The following is a 24,127-nucleotide window of genomic DNA, read 5'->3' as shown; positions in this document are numbered from 1 at the left end:
AAGTTGGTCCCTTTGTCACTAGTGAACCTGATAAAACAAGGGGCCAAACTGACAGATGCTCAAATTATCAAACTCAATCAATTATACATTAACTCTGACATGGTGATGTACCCTCCAATTGGTCATGTATATCTCAATGGGCTGGGCAGAGACCTTGCAGATATGATTAGTCCCATCTTGGGATATAATTCAATTGAGCATATTGATATAACTGTGCTGGTAATGATGTTTATGTTTGCTCCTGGCAAGTCACCAATCTGCTATGACTATGCCACCTACATATCAGACAAGATTCATGAGCAATTGATGAATTTGGCGAGAGATAGGGTATTCAGATATACCTCCTACATCTATCATTTGATTTTGTACCATCAACATGAGAGATTTCATTTTACAATCAAAAGAATGGATGCCCAGGGCAATCCTAGATCAGTGGTCTATTGGTCCTCTGTCTTCCACTCTACACCTGATTCTCCATACACTTACTGTGAATTTATTGATCAGTTCATCCATCCAGCTATGACAATGCTAATGAGCTCGCCTCCTCCAAGACTCACTGATGACATGCAGAGAATTCTTCAGCTGTCTAAATCTTACAACATTGGGGATTGGTACTTCTTCCAACACCACACTGTCATCAGGATATATGGGTGTGATTTGCCTCCATTCAGATTACCTAAGTATGTGCCTATGAGGCTATTTGCCCTAGAGTATTTTAGGCAATTTGGCCGGGTTGATGTGCTTCACTTTTCAGGAAAAGGCAAAAAAGCACAGTTGAAGGTGAAAAGCCAACTTGGCCATTTTATCTATAACGAGAGGGAGCAAGGATGGAGGGAAGCAGATAGAATGCTTGAGTCCCTTGGCCTTCAAACCAGTTTCCCATGGACACCCTATGACCCTAATCATTTTATAACAATGAGGAGGCTCAAATATAAGTTGTCTGCCTATGATCATCATAGTATCCCTCACATTGAAAAATATGCTAACCAAGACAAATGGAGGAGAGGGACCTTAGAAGAGCCTGTATCACAAGAAGAGCTAAATCAGAGGGCAGTAAAGAATCTAAGGAAGATGGCTGACCTTGAACTTTGTTCACAGGTGAGCGCACTTCCAAGCACACAAGCCAGAGCAGCTGCATCTTCCTCAACTGCCAAACAGCAAACTACCAAGGCCACTGAAAATATATCCAGCAAAGGCAAAAAAAAAGGAAATGGAGACAGAGCAACCACATCAAGAGAAGGAGCAGTCACCTCCAGTGACTCAAGAGCAGGCAGAGCAACAACAGCAACAAGAATTGCAGCAAGAAGAAGGGCAACATGACATACAGCAGCCCTTACAGCAGGAAAGAGTAGTTGATACTCCAACTTCCACTGAGCAACAGGCTCAGAACATAGTGCCTCCTAGGCCAGAAGTCACCACTGATGCCTCGGTCCTCCAAACTCCACAGAAGGAGGACTTAAGTAGAAAAAGGGATAGAGAAACTCCTCTCACTTCATCTATCAACCAGGGAGAGAAAAGACAAAGATTGAATGACTTTTCAGAGGATGACATAACAATAAGACAAGCATTGGGCATGGGCCCACCCAGCAGAGAAGCTTCAGCAAGTTCCTTCCAGCAGGAACAAGAGAGAACAATGGGAGGAGAAGTCAGCTCCTCCGGCCAGCAGAAAGAAGGTGGACTCAGTATCAAACAGCAATTTATAGACATCAAAAGGAGGAGTGATCCTATCAAGATATCGCTGTACAATCATCTGTTGAACATGGCTCCCACCAATCAGCAAAGACTCATGTCTGCCTTTGATGTAAGTGAAGGCAAAATGATTATGAGTCATTTTATGCCCACATCACTGCATCCCCAATCTGCCTCAGATTACCTCAGGACCAACCTGGAGGTCCTGGCCAAAGACATACACCCAATGGATAAAATTGAACTGCACAAACAGACTGGTGAGATGGTGTATGCCTCCTTGGCAGACAAAACATTAGAAAATTACAAGCTAGAGAGCAGCCTTAATGCCACAGCCTCACAGCTGGAATTGGAGAGGGCATCATCCCAGGTGATGGACAACAGAATAAGGTCCTTGGAAGACATAATCATTGAAATTGGGCATGATCCCAAAGATATTACAGGAATACAGGAAATTTTAAAGTTGAGGGATGCTGACATGGCTGCCTTGAGGAAGAAAATCAAACTCCCAGCTACCATTCACCCTCAGACAGATGAGGTAGCCCAACAAAGGCATGAGCAGGATACCACAGCCTTGTTGATTTCCATTTATAAGCAGCTTATGCAAGCTCAAGAGAAATTGGGAGAATCAGAGGCTACACAAGCAGCCCTGCAAGCAGCATTAAAACAAAGAGAAGAGGCTCAGACCTCTCAGCCTCCTCAGATCATCAATCTTGAGGAAACTGCTCCTATCACTGCTCCTCCTCCTCAACAGACTGAACAAACAACAACATCTACTTCAGCAGCGCCAACAACTACAGAGCAGGCCCAAAGCCTGGATATGCAAAAGTTGAAGAATGAAATCCAAATCCTGGAAGCTCAAATGACAGAGTTAAATGAGACCAGGGAAAAGTTGGCCAAGGTAAATGACAGACACGATAAATCAAAGAGAGAAGTGGCAGAAAAGGGCAGGGAAATCAAAGCCCTTAAAGACAAGATCAAAGAGCTGGAAAATGAGCTCAAACTAGACAAAATTGTAGCTGAAATTAGAGCAATGCTATGGTCCAATATTGGCCAATCAATTACCAATCAATGGCAATATATTGAGACAATTCATGAGCAATTAGAGCTCATCCCAAAGGCACAGAAGGAGGTTCACAGATCAAGAGCTTTATTAGGCAATATGCCTGAAGTGGCCACCAGAATGATCAATGTACTTAACCATAAAACAAGTTCTCAGTTAGCTACCATGGGAATTACAAACAGAACTGAGACTATCCAAATGAACAGGAGGGTTCTTAATCTGAGAAATCTGGTGCAGACATTGGAAAGAAGAACCCAGGATATGCAAACTGAGGTGAACAGGTTCATGGAAAGATTTCAGATATTACAGAACAGAGGACTCCCTAGCTTACTGAACAGCGGAGGGAAATTATTCACCCATGAACAGTATGCCAAAAGAGTGAATGCTTTTGCTTCAACTCAGGTCAATGAGAAGGCCAGCACTTCAGATGATACAGGGCCTATTACAGGACAGATTTTCTATAGTAAGATAGAAAATCTATTTTTTATAATGAATGAAATCACGCACTTGTTTGATGTGGCCCCAAATTTTTATAAATATACAGAAGCAGAGGAGACAATGGATGCAATTCTCAGGCATCAGCTCCCTACACAGGACTGGTGGACAAATGCAATACAGAAAATTTTATAAACAGTAAGGCATTCACCAAATTTTGTTTTTAAAGAAATATGAATTGTTATGTAAAGCACAGTTCAACAAAATCAGCATGCAGCATAGATTAAAGCTGAGCCAACTCAGCAGATGTATCGGCCAACAAAGCAGAAATAGAAAACCACAGGTGGCAGAGCCGAGAATACACAGCGCAGCCAAAAGTAAAGACACATTTTCAGCGTTAAAGCAAAGCGGTGCAACCGACTCAGTGACCCCCAAAGGTCAAAATATCCTCTGACAGAATTAAAGAGCAGTTATGTTGCATTCAAAGCTGCAATAACTTCTTTTCTACTTTCTGAACAAATTTATGAAGATATTTTCTCTCTCAGATGACTCAATGCCTGAGATATTTTGTATAAACATTCCTATAAAGTCCCCTTCGCATGAGCTTGCAAGGGTTGTTGTTGATTTCTCCTGAAGAAGTTCTTATGCTGTAATCCTTTCAGAAGTTAATAAAGAAAGTGATGGAATTTCTCGGAGTTCTGAAGTGTTGAATGCGTCCTGGTGTCTATTGGAAACTGCTGGATTCCTGTGTATTACACCATGCAATAAGTCCCTGTAACCCTCTCTGTTATGTATTTTGTTTGTTAAAATCCATATGTTATCTAACTTTAAATATTTAGCAACAAGGAAAAAGAATAACTTTAGGATTTATTCAATGAATACCCTGAGTTCAATCTGCGTTGTTAATGAATGTTTTCTTCAGATGCAATCTTGATAAGTGTAATTCTTAACTGCTGCACTTTCAGAATACATCTTTCACAGTGGCCTTTGTCACAGGAATTCAAGTTTGCTCCTGTGCAGCGTGTTTCACTTTCACCTCACCAGCTTAATAGAAAATTCTTAATTGCTTTCTGTTGGTTGACATACATCACCATTTAAGCTAAATTTGTTTGTCTGAAATACAATATTGGCCCTGCAGTTTGAGCACCATCAATCCTTCATTTCTAAGCACTTCACAACTCCAGACTCCATTGCCCAATGATATTTTACTCTCTAAACACTATATCATAAGACCTGAAAGAAATCCTTCAACCAAAACATAAACCAAAACCTGAGCATAATAGCTAGCCTAAAACACCATCATAACAGAGACAAATCATAAAGAGAGAGCCCTCTCTGATTACAGTTTGGCTAGAAACTGTGATCCAAAGATTGGTTAGTGGTTACCCCAGCCGTATTCCCTTGGGAGTCATAGGGAACAACCTGGGTGTTAACAGGTCCCAAAGGACATCGATGAGAATAAGACTCCCCTGCAAGCCCCCGTGCTACTAGATGAAATTTCTTTCGACGGTCCATGTTTGGCATGAGTGTCGATACTAAAGCTAGAAGACTGGGACTTGGCAGACCATGAAAAGTTCCCACACCTGGCGACTGAGCAGTCGATGTGCCACATTAGATACCAATACGGGAATGATAACATTGGAGGCATGGCTCAAGGGAGTAGAGAAGGCAGGGTTGCTCAACCTTCTCTGGTTGTGTTTCACAAAAATTGTCACTTTGACATTCTGCAATCAATATGAGTCTATCACCACTCATACTTACTTCCTTTGCAAGTCTTAAACCTCAGTTCTTCATATCAAGCTTTGAAAATAAGAGAAAGACCTTAAAAATCTCTAAAACTCTAGTTCCGCACTTTCTCTTAGCATTACCTGCGGTCCCGCACCTAATGGTCATGTCCCCTGCGAACCTGACCGCTCTATTTCTGTGTAATGGGTGCGGACCCCTGTAAAAGTCAAAAAGGTGCAAGTTTATCCTTAAAAACTCACTTTGAGTCATTTTTGGAAGCTTCTAGAAAGAATATTGAGCTGGCAAGTTCGCTTCTTGAGGGTTCATGCATCCCATACCTTAAGGAGCTAACCCCTTGATGTGAGGAGATTATCCCTTTGAAGGAGGACTCTATCCCTTCAATGGTGGACCTTTAACTTCCTTCCTTTGCACTATAAAATGAAGCATTGGGCTGGTTACTTGGGAGGTTGAAAACTGAATATTTTTGAGGGTAAATGCTATTGGACCTTAGTCTTCCTAATTGAGCTTTTGAGAGGAGAGATTACATACCTTTTGATCTCATTTGAAAGAGAGTGAGGCTTGTCAAAGTAGAGGAGATTCCTGTTTGGACCCTAGGAAGAGCTTGTATAGCATCAAGGCACCAAGGTTGTAAAGTTATTCTATTTCAAAATTAATACAATCAAGTTTATTTTTCTCAATAAGCTGTGTCTTATGGTTTATTTCATGAATTCCTTGATCATCATGATGAACATGATTTATTATATTAGCTATGCAGGTGTTATTTGATGTGTGCTTGTTTGTGATTGCAGGTTATTAAAAGGAAACTCTTTGAAGCTGTTGGAGCATGGCTGCCACAAACTAGCATTGGACTTAAGGTAGGGTCTAAAACACCTCTTAGTTTTTATTAATGAATCGCAATATGTTTAGAGAAAGGTAGATTTGATTGTCCTGCTTGTTGCTAGATATCAGTTGATACTAGGGAGATCGGTCTTGTCTGCAAGAACGATTTATCCGGCCAACAAATTGGCGACTCCACTGGGGATGGGATTTGATTGTTTAATTTTCCTTTATCTTTGATTTGAGAAACTTGATTTTTGTTTCTGGTTTTTGCTTGATGTGTGTGGGATTGGGTAGTTTGTAGGTCCTGGATTGGTTTTTTGTTTTTTAGAAATTTTTACGAGGACCGCACGTTCTGTTTGTATTATAGTGTGGCCCTCTCCACACTGTTACTTTACTGCACAGAGTGGCACCGCACCTGGTTTTACAGCAAGCCTATGGACCCTGTCAAAATTTTTGAAAATCCTAAAATCTTTTTTAGTTAAGTTTAGGTTCTTTTTATTACTTTTAGTCTTTGCCCAGTTCTGCATGTGTCCTGTCAAAAGTTTCTCGTGAGTAAGTTCCATTGGTGTTGTGTTTTGGATGAATTTCTAGAAGTTTTTGCATGCTTGGATTGGTTTTCACTCGGTCTTTGTAGTGACTTAAAGCTTAGAAGCCTAAGAAACCTTAGATCACCCTGGTATCTTTTGTCTTCTTGATAAGTCTGGCTGGTTTGTGAAATCTTCCTTTGGTGAGAAATAGATTTTGTTTCTCTTTGCAAAACTTTGAACGAACTTGGTCATAAGTTGTGAATTTCATTTTTTATAAAGAAAACATAGCTGGGTGTTTTTGATTGATTTGTTTTTCTGAACGAATTAATCCTTAGTTTACTGAATAACTAAGTAAAAACATCCTCAAAAACATTTGAAGCTTTTATTTCAATTAGTTTTTAGAAGTTAGATCTCAAGATTAGATTTTTCATAGTTTTGAGTGTGTTTTCTAGGAATTTTAGTTTCTCTTTTGAAAGAATTGTTTTCTGTAGTTTTGAGTGTGAAAAGAAAAGGGATTTATTTTGTGAGCATAATTAGTAGCTTCATTTTGAGTGTATTGAAAAAGACAAAAAAATTTTCTTTTCGGTTATATGTTGAAGGAAAGATTTGTTTTTCAAGCAATTGCATTCTCAACTCTTCCTTTAGCTAGAGATTCATTGAAAGGAAAAAGAATTGTTTATCATCTTAGGTGCATTTTTTAGTGTTTTGGAGTCGAGTCTTCACACCACAAAGTTTCATCTCCATACCTTTTGACTTAAGAAACAACCAATAAAAATAACGCTTAATTAAAATTCATCTAGCAATCTTTTTATTTCTAGCGCTCTTATCACCAATATAGATTAGCCTAGTATCTTGGAGTAGGGAGTAATTAACTCTCCAAGATAGTTAAAACAAACAAGTAACTGTATCTTACGATAGGAAATAAATCCAATTATAATTGATATAATCTGGGAAGCTCCTCTTAAAGGAGTCAATCATGAGATCATGTCCGAACCTTTGAGAAAATCAAGTCTGTCTCATTGGGAAAGATAGAAGATTTGCGCGTATTAAAAACGGTAAACCTCGGATTAACCATTGTCGAGGGGCCTGGGGTCACTTGTTGGTAAATATTGGATTAATCATGTCGAGAAGCCTTCAAGGGGATTGAGCTTTTCTACTCTGCCCTTGCGCGTAGATCGAATCGTAGATTGTTCCCCCAGTTGTATTTTTTATTGTTGGTAACCATAGTGACCATAATCTTAAGATTCTTTCCTAAGGTGACGGTGAAGGACGGGTCTCACTGTACCTGGAGTAGAGGTCGACTAGACTCACTTGGACTCTCTGGGGGGTTATCTTCACTCGAGACGGTTTTGTGAAGAAACTTGTGCCAGTCTATTTCATTAAGCAGGTTGTTGGGGTAACTAATCCAACTGCCATTTCTGTATTGAATTCTGCGACGTTGGATTTCATCACCAACTAGTGTTTTCGGTACGGAAAGTTACTGTTTGTGTGTGGTTTGAACTCTTAGATTGCTAGGCGTGTGATTCAATTGTTTGGTTCTTTAGAGACTTTAGGTGGTTTTATTGAGATTTTCTTTGTTTGCATGTGAAGTAATTAATTATTTAATCGTGGCTGAATTACCGAGACAATCCCGTAGACTTTAGGGGCAGCCTCTCGAATATACACCAAGTCAGCTTGAAGGGCTAAGAGCTCTTGTCACACCTAGTGAAAGTAGAGTTGGGTCACCAGAGGCCAGAGAATCATCTTTAATTATTCACCCTGATTATCAAGTTCCAGCAACAGAGTATATTTCTAAACCAATTTCATTTTCTGAAGTTACTAGTAGCATTTCATCTACTAGTGAATTAGTTGAGGAACCTGAAATTTCTGAACCTGAAACTGAACCTGCTGCTACTCCATCCTCAGGATTTGCTTCTCCAGTTTCTAGTGGTCCTAGTTCACCCAGGGTAGGAAGTGTCATTACCCAAAATCTTCCTTCTGGACTCATTTCTATTGAAGAACTTCTTAGTCCGGATGAAGATATATCTCTCCCTAAAAATCAACCAACTTTAGAACTTAGGGAGCGTGAATCAATCTTCTACAGTCCTTTTAGAAGTGACGCTTGGTACGTATAATTGACGAACTTTTTAGAAAATTCGGGTCTTGCTTCTTCACCACCTCGTATTCCTTTTCATCCTATGCCCAGAGGTTATTATCCTCCTTTGAATATGTCAAAACAGTCATCCATGTTTTCCCAAACTCCGGAAACATTTTTATATGGCGGTCCTTCTGTTCCTTCTAGGTATCAGTCACTTTCTGGTACTTTTTTAGGAGCGTCTCCTCAACCCATTGAACATGGGGTATCAATTGGTAATAACAGAACTCAATCGTTGAGCATATAAGAGATTCTTATGATGTCTGGTGCTATTCCAAATCCCCAACCTCAAGGTAGTCAGATACTGCCTGGGGGTCAACCTCAAGGTAGTCAGATACCGCCTGGAGGCCAACCTCAAGGTAGTCAGTTACTGCCTGGGAGGCAACCTCAAGGTAGTCAGATATCACCTGGGGGGCAAACTCAAGGACAGTACATACCTTCGAGACAATACATGCCTCAAGGTCAACCCTAGACTCGGTATATGCCTCAAGGCCAACCCCAGACTCAGTATATACCTCAAGGTCAACCCGAGTATCAGTATATACCTCAAGGTCAACTCCAGTTTCAGTACGTGCCTCAAGGTTATCAACCTCAAGGTCAGTACCCATCTCAAGGTTTCCAACCACCTTCTGGTCAACCATTTGTTCAAGGAGCTGGAAATGTACCTTTCAATTATCAGTCCTACACTCAACTTGGTTATGGTCCTCCATATGCTCAACCTGTTATGGGTCCTTACCCCGGAATGAATATGGTGTGGGATCCATCTCAAACTCAATAGATTTTGCAACCCAATGTGCAGTTGTCATCTCAACCTGGACAACCTTTGGTTTCTGGTCCAACCCAGCAACCCGTCCACCCTACCATTCAAACTTCTGCACCTGGTGTAGTTCATCAGTCTGGGCCTAGTTCGCCTCGAACTCTGCCTCAAACGACTGCTGCAACTACTGCAACTTCTGTTCAATCTACCCCACCTACTTCTGGAGTATCGACAACTCCGGTTTCTACTGTTCCTGTATCAACTCCTTAGACCTCTTTACCCCAGTCTGGACCTACAATTCAGACTTCGGTTTAGATGCCTGTAGGACAACCTGGTCAAAGTACGATTGTCACGAGTCAACCACAATTCACTTATCAACCGTACCAGGGACAGTATTAATACGGTCCTGCTGTGCAAGCCCCAGTTTATCAGTATCAACCGTATCCTGGGTATACTTATCAGCAACCTCAACCTCAACAACCCCAGTTTGGTCCAGTTAATCCTGGTTTTCTGGGAGGATATAATATTCCTAATGAAAATCCAATTCCAGGTTATCCTAGATATCCTCGTCCTCGAGCTCGTCTTGTGACCCAAGGTTTTCGAGACCTTAAATGTTAGTTACCGTTTATCGCAACTTTGGATTTACCTGACTTGTCGCGCCTTATGAACGATCCAATTTATTATCTTCCGTACTAGCCGCCAATGCCTAATAAGTTGCCCAGTGACATTCCAAAGTTTGAGGGTAAGCCAGGAGAGGATCCGTCGAATCATGTGATGACTTATCACCTCTGGTGTGCATCAAATTCCATTATAGATGATTCAATTCGCTTACGGCTTTTTCAACGCACTCTAATTGGTCTCGCGGCTAAGTGGTACATTGAGTTACCACGAAGCTCTTTTTATAATTTTAGTCAGTTAGCTACTTCATTCTTAACTCATTTTCAGTTGCCTGTCAGATATGACAATGGCACGGAATTATTAACTTCATTAAAACAGTCAACGTCTACATATATTTTAGACCATATTCATGAATGGCGACGTCGACGACGTTTAGTGAAAGTTTTTATCCCGGATCAAATCTTAGCAGAATGGTTTGTTAAATCATTATTACCTAAAATCACTGAGGATGTAGCTAAGGCAGGAGTAGTTACTGAAGAGCAAGTAATTGCTCAAGCTCAGTACCTTGACCTCGTTTATACGCAGTCGGGTACTTTACACGAAAAAATCCCCGATCTTCCCAAACAAAATCAAATAACTGCAGCTCCTTCAGGGTCTCATGCCGCTGATGGTATGATTGGTTCAGTTAGTACCAAGAGTAAGAAGAAATCTGCAAAGAATTCTTCTCCTATTATAACTTTACCAGATTCCCCGACAGGAGAAGCTTCCGCTGAAGTTCCTGCCGATATTCATGTCGTAGAATCTTCTACGGCCAAATCAAAATCCGGCGGTAAAAAGAAAGGGAAGAAGAAAAATAAACAAAACACAAAAGAGAAACCAGATAAAACTGAATCTACTGACGAGAAACGTAAACCTCGCTATCCTTGTCTCATCTGTGACGAGGAGCATTTTACAAGAGATTGTCCACATCGAGCTGAGGTTTTGAAAATCGTCAAAGGTTCTCAAACGCCTGTTGTCTTGAAGGATCCTTTTCCTAGTCAAGATAGTAAGATGATAGGTTCTTCCTCAAATGCCTCAGAAGAACCAATTATGATGATGTCCCATGTCAGGATTGTGACGCGATCGCAAGATTATGGTAGTAAGAATCCTGTTGGTGGTAAGGAACCAGAATCTTCTAGTTCAAACCCATCAACTTCAACTCCATTTGGTTTTGATCCACTACAGATCGACAGACCTAACCCAGACTTAGTAATCAAACCGCCTGCTAAAGGTATACTTCCAAATTCAGCTTTCAATCCACATGCGAGAGCTGCTCAGAACTATAACATTGTTGAAGATTTAGCTATATCCCCTTCAACAATGTCGGCTTTGGAGGTGCTGTAATCATGCCCAGCACGGCGTAAATTGCTATTGTCTACTATAGGAGCTATTGATATTCAGGATTCCAATCTTATAATCTTCGATTTAGAAAATAGTACACCTTGCTTACCCCATCAAATGGCTTTCCAGATCCCAGTGTTAGTCAAAAACAGACCTTGCTTTCAGACTGTGATTGATGAGGGAGCTTCTACGCATATTATTTCAATTCAGTGTTGGAGATTGCTTGGTTCTCCTACGCTCAATCAATCCCTGACAATTTTAAGGCTTTTGATGGCCAAGGGTTTCATCCTTTTGGCATTCTGCAGGATTTACTTATAGGGGTAGAAGGAAAAACTGTTAATCTAGATGTGGAAGTGGTTGATGCCCCTCTAGATTACAACATTCTTTTGGGTCATAGTTGGTCTTACGCTATAACTGCTGTTGTTTCATTGGTCTTTCGGCTTATTAAATTTCCTCATAATGGAAAGATCGTTACAATAGACCAGTTAAATTACTTTTCATCCGACCCAGCCTCTTCTGAGAGTATCCAACATGTCGAGAAAACTGCTATCCCTTATAAGGATGTTGGAGTGGGATTGATTAAAGATTCTGGTTTACTAGGAACTTTTTCATTTCCTCCTCCTAACGTATCACCTTCTTTTGCAACCATTCATATGATTTCATCGAACACTATTGCTTTTGATGATCCTTGGATCATACCTTTCGATTTTGAGGTGGACTCATTTGGTGATGCAATGCCCTTGAGTCCCTTTGAAGTTGCATATCAGGCGGTACAGTCGTTTTCCGACTCTAGTTCAACCGAAATTGATCCAATGAATGTGGTCCATGGGGAGTCACTTTCAATCTCAACCTCAGATTCAACAACTTTTTCTGATCCTGTTCATACTGATGAGCAGATTCGTGAACTTTTGTCTGTTGATGATTTACCATGGGGAGATCTCCATCATCGATCTTCGTTTTTACTTGAGCTTGATCATTTTGAAAATGATTTCTCATCTATTTTTACTACTGATTATGTCAAGGAACCACAGAATCCATTGCAACATCTTGATTTTGAGTTGAATTTGGGAAATATTTCTCGAACGATTCCTATTGAGATTTCAGTGAAACCCAGAATTATTGAAAACATTCATATAGGTGCTTCTTGTACGCACGAGGAAATCCAAACTTATAAAGCCCTATTTCAAGAATTTCGTGACGTGTTTTCCTGGTCATATGAAGAAATGCCAGGAATCAATCCATCAATTGTTGTCCATGAATTCAAAACTTACCCAGATGCTAAACCTATTCGGAAATTTTTGCGTTAGATACATCCAAGAAAAGTTGTTGCTATTAAAGCTGAAGTTGAGAAATTACTTCGAGCAAGTTTCATTTATCCAATTCCCTTAATGGATTGGGTATCGAATATTGTTCCTGTTAACAAAAAGCAAGGAACAATAAGAATATGTATTGATTATAGGGATATTAATCGAGCTTGTCCAAAAGACAATTATCCAACCCCCTATATCGATCAAATTATTGATGATTGTGCCGGCAGTGAAATGTTCTCCTTTATGGATGGATTTTCCGGTTACAATCAAATTAAGATACTCCCTGTTGATCAACCAAAAACGGCTTTCATTTGTCCGTGGGGGTCATTTGCTTATTGCAAGTTACCTTTTGGATTGAAGAACGCCTGAGCAACTTTTCAAAGGGCTATGTCTTACACATTTCATGACATCAAGCATATTGTGCAGCATTATCTCGATGATTTACCTGCTTATTCATTACGTAGAGCCGATCATCTCACTCATTTACGAGCCATCTTTATGAGATATAGGCATTATCAAATTAGGCTGAATCCACACAAATGTGTTTTCTGTATAGAAATGGATTGTTTATTGGGATTTGTTGTCTCAAAAGCCGGAATTCGTGTCGATCCCTCAAAGGTTGAAGTCATTGTAAAATTACCTCCACCTTCGAATCTGTGCCAACTCCAAAGTTTACAAGGGAAAGAAAACTTTTTACATCGATTCATTCCTAACTACGCCAAGATAACGAAAGGTTTTACCAGGTTGTTGAAACAAAACACTCGTTCTTTTGGGATGAGATAGCTAACAAATCTTTTGATGCACTTAAACATGCGTTGAACCATGAACCATTATTGCATCCTCCCAACTACAACCAGGACTACTTTTTGTATCTCGCCGCTTCTCATTCCACCATTGGGATGGTTTTAGTACAGGAAGATGAATTCAACAATGAACATGTGATTTACTATCTTAGTTGAACTCTGAATCCGACCAAGCTTAAATATTCGCATGTGGAGAAATTGGCCTTGGCAGTTGTTCAAGCTGTCCAAAGATTTCGTCACTACATCTTATTACGCAAAACTATAGTAATTTCTAACTATAACCCTATGATTTATATTTTGACTAAACAATTGCTAGGGGGCAAGTATTCCAAATGGATAGTTATCCTGCAGGAATTTGACTTGGAATTTGAGAAATCCAAGGCAAAGAAATCTTTGGTTTTCACGGAATTGATGTGTGACTTCCCGCGTACTTATTCCGAAACTGTGGCGGAAGAACCCATTGCGGATGAATCCTTGTTTCTTATCAGTATTGTTGATCTATGGTATGGAGATATAATTGTCTATCTCCAAACCCAATCTTTTCGGCTTAAAATCTCACGATCTCAGCGAAGGAAAATACGTTTCCAATCCCAACAGTACAATATTATTGGAGATACACTCTATTGTCGTGGAGTGGATTCTGTTTTCCACCGTTGTCTAACTCATGAAGAAGCTGAAAAGGTTCTGAATGACTGTCACTCTAGAGCGTGTGGCGGTCATATGTCTGGGTATGCCACAGCCCAAAAGATATTGCGCGCTGGTTATTTCTGGCCATCCTTATTTAAAGATTGTATCAATGCAGTCCAGAAATGCCACAATTGCCAAATTTTTGATCGAAAGATGCGTGCTCCACCTGCTCCTCTCCACCCTATAATTGCCGTCGGTCCTTTCGCAAAGTGGGGTATCGACTTTATTACATGTAACCCTCACTCGGCCGGGGGGCATGCGTATATCATCCTTGCAGTAGATTATTTTACCAAGTGGGCCGAGGCGATGCCTACATTTTCGGCAGACGGCAAAACTACTGCAATTTTCATTTTCAATCATATAATTGCTAGGTTTGGTGTTCCTCAAGCGATTATTACTAATCATGGGAGTCATTTTCAGAACATCATGATGACTGAACTAACAGATCAACTTGGCCTACGTCACGATAGCTCTACTCCATATTACCCACAGGCCAATGGTTTGGTTGAAGCAATCAATAAAGTTCTAGTCACCATGATCCAACGAATCATTGGTATTCATCGGTCGAATTGGAATAACATGTTATTTTCAGTGCTTTGGGCGTACCGAACCTCAGTCAAAACATCAACTGGTTTCACTCCTTTTCAGCTTGTTTATGGGTTGGAAGCAGTGTTACCCATTGAATGCAAAATTTCGTCATTGAAAATAGCCATAGAATTACTCCCATCCACTTCCGAAGAGGAAAAACGTTTGTTGTACTTAGCTCAGTTTGATGAGAATCGATGTGATGCTGCATTAGCAATCGAGACTCATGAAAAACGGATAAAAGCTCAGTACAATCGTAATGTTACACCTCATAATTTTTCGGAAGGAGACCTAGTTTTATTATACGATCAGGAAAACGATAAGCTAGGGGCTGGAAAATTCGTACCCATGTGGCATGGTCCTTTTGTTGTTAAGCGAAAGATGGCAAAAGGGGCCTATGAATTAGTAGATTTTGACGGTGTCTCTTTAGGTAGACCCAGAAATGGGCTTTATCTGAAAAGATATTATGCTTAGAGTTTGGTGTGGAGATTCTTGTTAGAATAGTTTCTTTCTAGTTGGTGTGTTTTAGATTAGAAAGTGTGCCTAGTTTAGAGAGTGTTTTATCATTATTCCTGCTTATCTTGGTTTTAATCTTGATATTGCAGATGTCAGTGTCTTCTCAAACATATATTGGTTTTGCTAATGGTGCTTGTCATAGTACACAGAGTTTTTCTTCCGCAGCTTGGTTTATTTATTCACCCTCTGACGAGTTAGTATCTATGCATGGGGTAAGCCTTGGTCAAACAAAAAATAACATTGCAGAGTATAGTGAAGTGATTGAGTTATTATTTGAATCCATCTCATTTGGGATTCGGAGTTTGATTGTTAGGTTAGATTCTGAACTCATTGTATTACAGCTTAACAGGGTTTATGCCATTAGAAATCCAGTATTATTAAGATTATTTTTGAGAGTTCGTCCCTTGGAACGTGAATTTGACTACATTGAATATAAACATATTCCAAGATATTTAAACACATTAGAAAATGAAGTTGCTTCTCAAATGTTAAATAAACATTTGCAATAATCAAGAAAGTAAATTTAAGAACATCCCATAAACATGTTATACAAGATAGCCAGTAATAGTGATATATCATAGCATAGAAGTGTGTCAAATATACATCGTCTTCGATCATATGTTGAAAAACACCTTATGATCGGCAAAAATGATAGCACAAAAAGATATAAAATGTCATATGAAGTCTACAAGGGCGATCATCCTATCCCTAATGATGATCACGATAAGAAACCACTGCTCGCGCCACCCTACAAAGGAACCTCCTAAAAGGTCCTGGGACCCCAATCACATAGCGATGTAGCCTAAGAGGAATATCATCTATACTATTCTCTAGGATATCTAATGTCAAGCGCTCTAGATGATGCTCCAATTCGGTTAAAGTCTCTACTGATTGGTCCTATGGGGCCGGTACCGCGGCACAGCAGGGTGTATTCTCTCATAGGGCAGGAGAGCGGCTGGTCACCATGGACCCACATCTGCATTTAAAACTTTTTACTATCTGTTTTCGATGATTTAAAAAAAAAAATTAGTTTAAAAATTTAGAAAATGTTGAAAGTGATTTTACATGAATCATCCCATTGCTCTCCTGGTGGAAGAGCCATGTCTGGATCACCACGATAATCCATCCTAGCATATGGAAAGTCCTGTATCACGAAAAGTTGGTTCTCTAACCAAAAAAAATACTCAGGTGGAAATCAGACAGCCTCTGTACCCTCCTCATGATGGCGGGCCATGACTGCAACCCAATGCATAATCCTAGGATCTCGGGGAAGTCCAGCCTCAACGGAAAGATGTTGTGGAACCAACATAGGGACCCTCTCTAGGCCAAAGCTCACAACTAAGAAACCATATCCAAAGTTCTTTAGTTGTCCGTTCTTTGCCCTAGTCAGTTGGCCTTTCACATTCGCCAACACGGCATCGCACCAGTTGAAGATGGTGCCTCGGAAGCAGTCTACTGCCATGCGCATTTGGGAACCGGTAGCTAGATGCAATGCTGTGCTCCTGCACAGTTTGGTGACAGTAAATGCAATCACTTTAAGTTCAGGACGGGTGATAGTCTTAATATCTATCCGTTTGTCCGCAGTTTGGACATTGCAAAACTCTAGTCGGAGACTAGCGACAAACTAGCCACCTGGCCTAGTCCCGAATAGAGATAATCCTTCGCCTCTCTTGGGCAAACCAGTCAGGAAATAAATGTCCTCTGACTTGATTTCGAGCCGGTGGCCACCAATTATGAAACACTGGTCCTATGTGCTCCACCTGTCAACCAACCACTGCAGAAAGTCTACCTGAGCCCTCATGCCGGGTATGGCCCAGAATTTCAATAGTCTGCATGGTCTTAATGCCTTTATTGAAGGTGGATGAAGTAATGCGGCTTGATCCACATCTTCGTGTTCCCTTTCCTTCCAAACGAGCATATTGTATATCTACATTGCAAAAAAGGTGGATTAAAACATTTTAACTTCAAAATTTTCAGGCAGAAATGAGAAAATTAGGTTTTTAAAACCGTATTTCACGGGCTCCGCACCCGCTAATTAGAGACAGTGCGTAGGTTTGCACTTTTCCTTAAGAGCAGGTGCGGGACCCCGAATTTTTCCTGTATATGAAAAGTTTGGGGTTCGCAGGAGGCACATGCTATGCCTATGGACCCCCCACGAGCAATTTTTTAACCAAAATTTTCCTTAAAAAATCAATTTTAAAGCCTTAAAATGAAAATTAAACGGTTGAAATGTAAGATAGCGATGATGTGGATTACGTGGAGAGGACGGTTCTCGATTCCAACGGTCGGATTTTCTGCAATCTTCATAGGAAGTTTTCTTACCAAAAGCTCTCACTTTTTACTCCAAAGTCAAATGGTAAAAATGAATTTACAAAAGCCCATTTTATAAGATTTTTTGAATAAATGAATTTTTAATTTGTTTATTTTTCACTTTAAAAAGGTCACTTTTGATGCATTTTTATTTATTTTAAACAGATATGAGTAATATTTTGAGTTTTTGTGCAGAATATTAGGTTTTCAGGGAGAATTGATCATTTTCAACGAAGAGCATACTTTTTCACTTTTTCAGACTCTTTCAAAAATTACGAAAAAGTGAAACATAGGAGTCCTCTTTAAGCTCTTTTCTGACTCGTAAAATATGAAAAGGTTGCCGAGTTTTTCTTTTTAAACTCATTAAAACAGAATTAAAAGGATGGTCCACTTACAGATCTTTTCTGACTGTATAAACATGAAAATATTGTCGGACTTTTGTCGTTTCGAGTTCGATGTTGGTAACAAAACGACGTGTTTTCAATCGCTTTTTTACTTTTTCAAATTGAAGGCACTAATTATGAAAAGTACTCCTTGATCATAATGATCAAGCGGTTCTCTCAAGTATCATTTTATACTTTTTTGAGCTTGGGGGACACAAATTTACGAAAAAGGACAACCATGGACTTTTCTTAAGTTTTTCTTCTGACTCCCTAAAATTGAAAAACACCGAGTTTCTCCTATACTGGACTCGTTAAAATTTAACAGTAAAGGACCTGTTCAATTTCAAACAGGAACGGACCACTCCTTCTTAGGGTTCGAATTTTAAACTAAGTTGGACTCATCCGAAGGATGAGCTTATAATCAAGCAAATGTTATCCTCCTCAAGCTTGTCAAAAATAAAGAGGTACTTGCTAGAAATGGTGGGGGAAAAGAGAGAAAAATGAACCTGTTTGTTATACTTTGTGTTTAGAAAAGCAGTTAACCACTCTTGAACACGACACTTTTTGTTCACCTGGGTTGGGAAATCCTTTGCCTAATAGTTAATCAAACCATATTGAAAGTCTTCAGCCAGTTTCTGGGTATTAGCTTTGGGTCAATTATCACCAAACCATCTGCAGTGTCGTTATGTGTTCAAGAGGTCAGTTCAAATAAACCATTCATTTGCAAAATATCTGTCATCCATTTTGACCATCCCTGAGTTAGTCCTTGCCAAAACTTGATCTATGATTTCGTGTTGTGGGCTTGCCTACGACGAATCACTTTCTATCGACTCCAACTCATTATCTAGAAAGATGATCTAGAAATTGTCAGTACCTTGGAATCTGCATGCCTCAATGGCAGGTTTCTCGCCTTTGAAGACAGGTTGCATCATTGACCTTTGATCAAAGGATTCTGTGACGTGTTCGACATCGACTCATTTATTCACATTTCATGGATTGTACTAAGTATTTTGAGGGCCATTGACATTACTGGTGGTTTCTCTCACACTAGTTAATGGTGTACATCATTGACCGGTAATCAAATGGTTTCTACCATGTTCGACTTCGACACATTCATTCACATGGATATAATCGTACTAGTTCGAGAAGCAGAAATCAAGACCCTGGATCTAGTTTCCACCATCCAGGTTGTGAGGAATTTTGTTATTCATTATACAGTGGACTATTCATAAACAGATGGTTGCGCCCATACTGTGTCTACATATGTCTATACTTGTGATGTATTACAAAATCATTCCTGTATCAGAGCAGTTTAGATAGTTTTCTAGTCAGTTTTGATCTTAGTATGGGAATGCATACCTCAGCGATGATATGTTCATATATATATATTTTGCATTGAATGTTTTTACAGGTTCTGACCCGGGTATCCATAGGAAGATCTTTGAAATGATAAAGTACTTCACTCTTCTTAGATGACGAAAACCATCCTCATCTATTATAGACTTCGCACTTTAGGGGGAAATTTGCTGCACAAAAATTGTCACTTTGACATTCTACAGGATTTACCTATAGGGGTAGAAGGCAAAACTGTTAATCTAGATGTGGAAGTGGTTGATACCCCTCTAGATAACAACCTTCTTTTGGGTCGTAGTTGGTCTTATGCTATGACTGCTATTGTTTCATCGGTCTTTCGGCTTATTCAATTTCATCATAATGGAAAGATCATTACAATAGACCAGTTAAATTACTTTTCATCCTACCCAGCCTCTTCTGAGAGTATGCAACATGTCGGGAAAACTGCTATCCCTTATAAGGATGTTGGAGTGGGATTGATTAAAGATTCTAGTTTACTAGGAACTTTTTCATTTCCTCCTCCTAACGTATCACCTTCTTTTGCAACCATTCATATGATTTCATCGAACACTATTTCTTTTGATGATCCTTGGATCATGCCTTTTGATTCTGAGGTGGACTAATTTGGTGATGCAATGCCCTTGAGTCCCTTTGAAGTTGCATATCAGGTGGTACAATCATTTTCCAACTCTAGTTCAACAGAAATTGATCCAATGAATGTGGTCCATGGGGAGTCACTTTCAATCTCAACCTGAGATTCAACAACTTTTTCTAATCCTGTTCATACTGATGAGCAGATTCATGAACTTTTGTCTGTTGATGATTTACCATGGGGAGATCTCCATCATTGATCTTCGTTTTTACCTGAGCTTGATCATTTCGAAAATGATTTCTCATCTATTTTTACCACTGATTATGTCAAGGAACCACAGAATCCATTGCAACATCCTGATTCTGAGTTGAATTTGGGAAATATTTCTTGAACGATTCCTATTGAAATTTCAGTGAAACCCCGAATTATTGAAAACCTTCATATAGGTTCTTCTTGTACAGACGAGGAAATCCAAACTTATAAAGCCCTATTTCAAGAATTCCGCGACGTGTTTGCCTGGTCATATGAAGAAATGCCAGGAATCGATCCATCAATTGTTGTCCATGAAATCAAAACTTACCCGGATGCTAAACCTATCCGGCAATGTTTGCGTCAGATACATCCAAGAAAAGCTGCTGCTATTAAAGTTGAAGTTGAGAAATTACTTTGAGCAGATTTCATTTATCCAATTCCCTTAACGGATTGGGTATCGAATATTGTTCCTGTTAACAAAAAGAAAGGAACGATAAGAATATGTATTGATTATAGGGATATTAAAGGAGCTTGTCCAAAAGACAATTATCCAACCCCCTATATCTATCAAATTATTGATGATTGTGCCAGTAGTGAAATTTTCTCCTTTATGGATGGATTTTCCGGTTACAATCAAATTAACATACTCACTACTGATCAACCAAAAACGGCTTTCATTTGTCCATGGGGGACATTTGCTTATTGCAAGTTACCTTTTGGATTGAAGAATGCTAGAGCAACTTTTCAAAGGGCTATGCCTTACGCATTTCATGACATCAAGCATATTGTGCAGCCTTATCTCGATGATTTACCTGCTATAAACCTAGAAGCAGAGGAGGAGGATATCGAAGACATCCCAATGGATGATGAGGATGTGGGAGTGGAAGTAGAGAGGTTGAAGCCTAGGGTGCGGACCCTATTACATGGTTGCCAAAGTATGTCCCTCTGCACAAGCCTAAATCCAAGGTCCCAAAGAACATCGATGAGAATAAGACTTCCCTGCAAGCCCTCGTGCTACTAGATGAAATTTCTTTCGACAGTCCATGTTTGGCATGAGTGCCGATACTAAAGCTAGAAGACTAGGACTTGGAAAACCACGAAAGGTTCCCACACCTGGCGACGGAGCAGTTGATGTGCCACATCATAGATACCAATACAGGAATGACATCATTGGAGGCGTGGCTCAAGGGAGTAGAGAAGGCAGGGTTTCTCAACCTGCTCTAGGTGCCACACTATAACCACACCTCGGTGACAGTTCTGGTCATCAAGCAACTGTTGTGCTTGGTGCATGATGGGTGTCTATGGCTGGAGGAGCTGATACCCATCATATATATGTTAATTCAAAGAATAACGCACCTGCCGTATACAGGCGAGAATCCGGCAATGATCTTTGGTGGCAAGAGTGGCGAGTAGGCTATCGTAGAATCAATGAAGGAGAAATTAAAGTTGGTGAAGAAGTCACGTAGGTACGCTATTTCTAGCATCTGCAACCCCACTGTGAAGATAGAAATTCAGATCCTTGTGGGGAAGGTGATGCGGAAGTGTTGCACCGATTAGGTGCTGACACCTGTCATTGTGCTCGCATAGTTGTGTGGGGGAGTCTAGCTTAACTGGTTTTAATACCTTCACGGAGAGTTCCTAGCGAACTGCTGTGAAGCGAAAGAGCAAGAGCCGATACCCATCACAGATATGTTGATTCAAAGAATAACGCGCCTGCCGTATACATGCGAGAATCCGACAATGATCTTTGGTAGTAAGGGTGGTGAGTAGGCTCTCGTAGAATCAATGAAGGAGAAATTCAAGTTGGTGAAGAAGTCACGTGGGTACGCTATCTCCAGCATCTGCAACCCTGTTGTGAAGGTAGAAACGTAGATCCTTATAGGGAAGGTGATGCAGAAGTGTCGCGCTGATGAGGTGCCAGCGCCTACCGTTGCGCTCGCACAGTAGTGTGAGGGAGGAGTCCAGTTTAACTGGTCTGACTACCTTCACGGAGAGTTCCTAGCGAACTGCCGCAAAGCGCAAGAGCTCAACAAGACATTCCACTATGTGTGGCTCTTGCTGTCGATTGTGCTGGTAGCATGGGAGCTACCAGAAGATAGCCAGTTCCCTTCAATCGCGCTAGACCTTCCTAAAGTAGCGAAGTACGCTTCGCTATGGGCGACCAAGGATGCGTAGTGGGTTCAGGACAACAAGATATTCTGGATCTTGATGTAAATGAATATCAATATGGCCATCAATCGCAAGCTATGATTTTCGCCCACGGTGTACGCTAACCTGCAGAGCTATGCTGAGTTCAAAGTCGATTTCCATTGAGTGTCAATCAGGGCGCGGAAGGAACCTACGCAGAAGTGGTACAACTTGCTATACCTAGCCACAAATGATGCCATTGATGCGGTGCTCAATCAATGGCCGACGAAGTGGCGCACTACCATGGACTTGGCGGTGGGTGGAAGCAAGTATGCTGCACAGAAGAAGAAGAGGAGGCCAAGATGAAAATGGCACAGCTAGTCGAGAAGAGGAAAAAGGAGGCCACTGAAAAGGCCCAGGCAGAGCAGACAGGAAAGGAGGCAGGAAAATAGATAGGTGGCACAGAGTGGGGCTCTGACAAAGGGGCGCGGTCACCTTCACTTGAGACTGAAGAAGAAGAAACATAGCAGCATGGCGCGGACCCTTAGGAGACGTTCGCCTGCATTAAGCGTCCATGAGAGCTGGAGAAGGGAGGGTCTAGAAAGAAGTCCAAGGCAACTAAGACCTCGTTGGACCTTGTCACATTGACAGAGGGTGACTTACATGATATGGGTGACACAGTCAGTGATGTCACCGTGGAGGCCCTGTAGCAATTCATGCAACAACAACAAATCATTATAGGGGCCATCCATACCGGGTTGTAGAAGTTGCAGACCTGCACATTGTAGGCTGGTACGGTGTCTACCAGCTTGGCTATCGACACTTCAGAGGCTGCCGATATGCTGTGCATGAAGGCTTCCACTGCGATAGTGCTACCGGATGGAGCACTGACCACGGAAAATGAGGCTGACAGGCCCACTGTCAGCAGCCTAAAGGGAGTTGGGTTGAACCTGGCAGTGCTTCCACACGAAGCACTCCACCTCTTGTAGGATGGAGTAATTGCAAAGCTAAGGGCCTGTGAGCATCGCGCCCTCCAGGTGATCAGTGAGCAACAGATAAACAATGAACATATGGCCCTATAGAGAAATGTTTCCATCACCGCTGAGACTGCGATGACCAACCAGAGCAAGAAGATTATGCAGGTCATGGAGGAGGCATGCAGAATGGTCCTAGAGTTGGCCATTCCAGAGGAGGAGCCAGTCGAGGTTCGCATCCACAAGTTGGCCACAGGGATGCATGACACTCAGACTAAGATGGTGTTGGTTCAGCTGGAGTTGAACCTGCAAATTAGAGAGCTTCAGTTGAGGGCCTAGCCTTCAACACCGCTAGAGGTAAAGGAACAGCGGGCGATCACTGTTATAGAAGCAATCGTAGCGGTAAAGAGTGTAGTATCAGACTGCACACTGTTGTTCAAGAAATCGTTTGAGGTCCTAACCAGCTTTCAAGAGGACCTAAACATCCAGAGGCTAGAGACGGAAGCATGCAAACTCCAACAGTGCTATGATGAAGTTAAGGGCACAACGTGAACCGTTGCATTGACATAGAGGTTAGCCAAGCTACAAGAGGCCAAGCAGCTAAAGGAACAGGTGGATGCAGCGCTACACAAGGAAGCAGTGTTGAAGGTGCAACTAAAGCCCTAGCTGGAGGAAGCTTACACAGTCATAGGAAACATTGAAGGAAAGCTTGCGACTCTGCAAGCAATGCAACAAAAGCTTCAGGCTGACATCGTAGGAGTAGTAATCGAGAAGATAGTTGAAGATGCGAAGCAGGCAGCAGCTTAGTGCATGCCTGAGGTAGAAGTTGTCTGGGTCGAGCTGGACGAGCTTCATGAAAAAATCCCCATGCCTACTGAGTGACTTGAGGGTGAGTCATGATGTTTGTGTTGGGGGCCTCTTAGGAGCGAGATCCCCCAAGGGCAGTTTTTGGGCCAAAAACCATGTTTAAGTCAATTTTTGTAATATAATTGTAAAGACTTCACATTTTGTGGTCACGGAGTGCAAAGGTGTTATGTGTCAAAAAGGGTAGTCTGCCCTTAGTTTTGTAA

The sequence above is a fragment of the Pinus tabuliformis genome, chromosome 7 (genome assembly GCF_031772625.1).
Source record: "Pinus tabuliformis cultivar Carrire ecotype Pingquan chromosome 7, CPIR1, whole genome shotgun sequence".
Lineage (NCBI taxonomy): Eukaryota > Viridiplantae > Streptophyta > Pinopsida > Pinales > Pinaceae > Pinus > Pinus tabuliformis.
The sequence above is the reverse complement of the archived record's forward strand: the minus strand, read 5'-3'. Positions refer to the sequence as shown.